The following is a 3,700-nucleotide window of genomic DNA, read 5'->3' as shown; positions in this document are numbered from 1 at the left end:
CGAATACCGGAGGAACACTTAGTGTGCTATCAAACGTCACAACGTAACTGGGTGATTATAAAGATGCTCTATAGGTGTCTCCTTGATGTTTGTTGAGTTGGCATAGATCGAGATTAGGATTTGTCACTCCGATTGTCGGAGAGGTATCTCTGGGCCCTCTCGGTAATGCACATCACTATAACACTACTAGGGAAAAGCTTATACACATACGCTTACTAGTAGCTCGGGTTTATACCCCTCGCTATTGCTACTTACTAGTAGCGTGGGTTTTTATCCCTCGCTACTACTAAGTTGATAGTAGTAGCGCGGGTTTTTAACCCTCGCTACTACTAAGTGGTCTCTGCCGTGCCCCCCGAGACATTGCCGTAGTAGTAGCGAGGGTTATGAACCTGCGCTACTACTTTATGAATAGCTGTAGCGCAGGTCAGATGCCAACGCTACTAGTATATTCCCACACCACCCACCCCGATCCACCCCACCAACCGTCCCACTCCACCACCACTGTTTGTCTAAAAAAACACCCAACCCTCGATCCAGATCCCCTTCCACCTCCTCTCTTCTCCCGATTCACCCCTCGTCTCCCTCCCATCCCACGCCGCCGCCGCCACCCACCACCTCGGCGACCTCCCCACCGGCGATCCCCAGCCTCTGCACCCGCGCACGCGCTGCCTCCCCCATCGCCCTGCCCCCCTCACCGTCTCCTCTGGCAGACGGGACCAGCCCCGTGGCGCCAACGTCTCCAAGGTTGGAGATCTCGTCCCCTTCCTCTTGTTCCTTAGCTCTGTTGCATTTCGCCGGCGATTCTGAAGCGTTCGTGTGCTTGTGCTCTGGCGGAGCTGAAGGAGTGGCTGCCCAAGGTGTACGAGGTGAAGGACCCCAACTGCATCTTTGTGTTCAACTTCCGCACCCACTTCAGAGGCGGCAGGTCCTCCAGATTCGGTCTCATCTACGACAACCTCGAGTCCGCCAAGAAGTTCGAGCCCAAGTACCGCTTCATCAGGGTATGGATCGGTTCTCCCTCGTTTCTTCTACACATGGAGCTTCGTTTCATTGTCTCGTCTAGATGTGCGCTAGTATTTGGTTACACTGTGGTCACCCATTGGTCGAGATGTAGTAATTTGTATTGATCTAACTGAGGCTTCTTATTCTCAGTGAATTTTATGCTGCTCACTTAGGCTTCGTTCGATTCGAGTTAGATAACTAGGTTTGCTTTCATTTTATGTTTCGGAAGTAGCATGATTAGCATAAGTTATTGTTTGCTAGGTGAAGATAGTCAGCAGTAGAAAATTGGAATTTAGAACAGCTAGTAATTCTTGAGGACCAGCTACAAGCGCGCGCCGGAGGAGGACGCCGAGAGGCGCCGCCGCCACAAGGAGAAGCGGAGGGCCCTGGCCAAAAAGACGCCCTCCGGCGTCGCCTGCTGCTACGGCAGTGAAAATCCGATGCCAAATCACACCTGATGGCCGATGTAGTGTCTGCACTAGGAAATGGCTGCTTATCATGCGATGTCTGGGGGATTCCTGCGCGGATCGACCCACAAACTTGCCCGCTGTGGAGGTGGCTCTTGTGCCAAAGCTCGATGCTTTGGTACTGGGGCCGTGGGATTTGTTGCTTCGTCTCCTCCAGATCAGTGATGCATCCTGTTGTTGATGCTGTGTAGGTAGTTTTCACTAGTACCTACATGTGTAGGCACCATGCCTTTCTGTGGATCAGTCAAGGTCTTTCCATTATTGGGTAGAGCAGTGTGTCATATAGGTGTCAAGCTGAATACCAAGTTGGGCTGTGTGTATGTAATTATCACGGTTGCGTGTTTAGGTTGGCAATTGACTCTGGCCAGACAAATGCATGTTGTCGTGCCGCGAGTGTCGAAACAATCATGATTATCTGTTCTTGTACTTCTGTAAGCTTAGTGCTTTGAAATATGACGCTACAATAGAGCTTGGGTTTGGGCGTACACCTTATTGTTTCTTGAAACAGTAGGCAGATGATTAAAAAAATCCAAACACAGAATTCATGATTTTCAGGCAAAGATGGACGCGCACTGGAACATGTATGAATGGATTTTGTTTCTGTTGATTTTCATTTTCATACTTGATTATTGTTTGTCCATCCCAATCTAGCTTGTTGCGGTGTCACTTGGCATACACCTAAAAGGTCAAACCCTTTTTAGGGAAAATAAGGTCAAGCTCTTGATAGAACATGAAAATGTTGCTTTGTTCTTCAATCTTAATTGCTAATTTCACTATCTGCTTGTGATTGTCATATCTGTGAATCACATGGATTTTTAAATGCTTGGTCATGTTCATTATGTTGGTCTGTAGCACTAACACCTAGTTTAACACAATCACTTAGTTTTGGTTAATGTTGATCCTCAGTCTTTTTATTGTTTGCTCGGCTGAATTAAACTTGTTATGAGTCAATCTACTGCTTCAGTGGCGGTGCTAGAACAAAACCCTATGGGGCCAATTTCTACAAAAGCTTCCACACTTGATGGAGTTTGGTGTGTATATGAGCATATGAGCATGGTGGCAATGTTCTCAAAAACCTGTGATGCCAATTGACCACACAGCTCATGTAACACTGACACTTTACTGCTTTCAAGTTACTGAAGGCTTGCAAACACTTGATGAAAATAGTGCTATTCTTGGCACATTTTCCTCCTGTTGCATCTTGGCTTTTAACCTAGTTTTTCTATGTGCAGCAATCTCTTATTAATATAAATCACTCACTTTTTTGTTTTCATATATTTATTCCTATAGCTACTGTACAACACAACATGCAAGGAAATATATGTCCGCTGAAATTTAATTTTATTTGTTCTTTGCTCTTTACAGAAATCTTGGATTCATAAATGGGAGAAGCACATAAGGGAGAAGAAGATGATTGCAAGGATGGAGAGGGAGCAAATCATTTGGAGGGATAGAATGCCACTGTTTGGTGTTTCTATGCATTTTTGTTTGCTTTCAACTGTGTTTGCACTAGCTGGGAATAAGTGACTAGGCAATAAGTGTAGATGTATGGATATGCTCTAATGCTCCTCGTTTACTATAAATCTTCGATTTGGAATGATGTGGAATGCTACTTGTTTATTACAAATCTGGGCTTGTTTTAGTTGTTAGAATTGTATGCATAAAATGGAATTGATGGATTTTATTTTTTTAATTCCTAATTAGTTAGTAGTAGCGTGGGGGTGAAATGGAGCGCTACTAGTATTCATGATACTAGTAGCGTGTGGTACTATAGACGCGCTACTACTATTTCATTAGTAGTAGCACGGTTGACATCCGCGCTACTAGTAAATTGTTAGTAGCACGGGTACCCGCGCTGCTAGTAGCCAATTTACTCGCGCTGCTAGTAGCCTTTTTCTTAGTAGTGTAAGCCTTGCAAGCAATGCGACTAATGAGTTAGTTACGGGATTATGCATTATGGAACAAGTAAAGAGACTTGCCGGTAATGAGATTGTACTAGGTATGATGATACAGACGATTGAATCTCGGGCAAGTAACATACCGATGACAAAGGGAACACCATATGTTGTTATGCGGATTGACTGATAAAGATCTTTGTAGAATATGTAGGAACCAATATGAGCATCCAGGTTCCGCTACTGGTTATTGACCGGAAGTGAATCTCGGTCATGTTTACATAGTTCTCGAACCCGCGGGGTCCGCACGCTTAACGTTCGATGACAATCGATATT

General features: G+C 45.1%; 1 long non-coding RNA gene across 1 annotated transcript; it reads left to right on the top strand.

Annotated features, from left to right (window-relative positions):
• Window positions 1-946: 946 nt before the first annotated feature.
• Window positions 947-3,035, top strand: LOC147972092 (uncharacterized). Its single transcript, XR_015603378.1, has 2 exons — window positions 947-1,001; window positions 2,835-3,035. It is a non-coding gene; the product is annotated as an uncharacterized LOC147972092 (long non-coding RNA).
• Window positions 3,036-3,700: the final 665 nt, after the last annotated feature.

This window comes from Triticum urartu, chromosome 5A (assembly GCF_056163025.1).
Source record: "Triticum urartu cultivar PI428250 chromosome 5A, HENAU_Tu73, whole genome shotgun sequence".
Lineage (NCBI taxonomy): Eukaryota > Viridiplantae > Streptophyta > Magnoliopsida > Poales > Poaceae > Triticum > Triticum urartu.
This window is presented reverse-complemented; position numbering and strand designations above follow the sequence as displayed.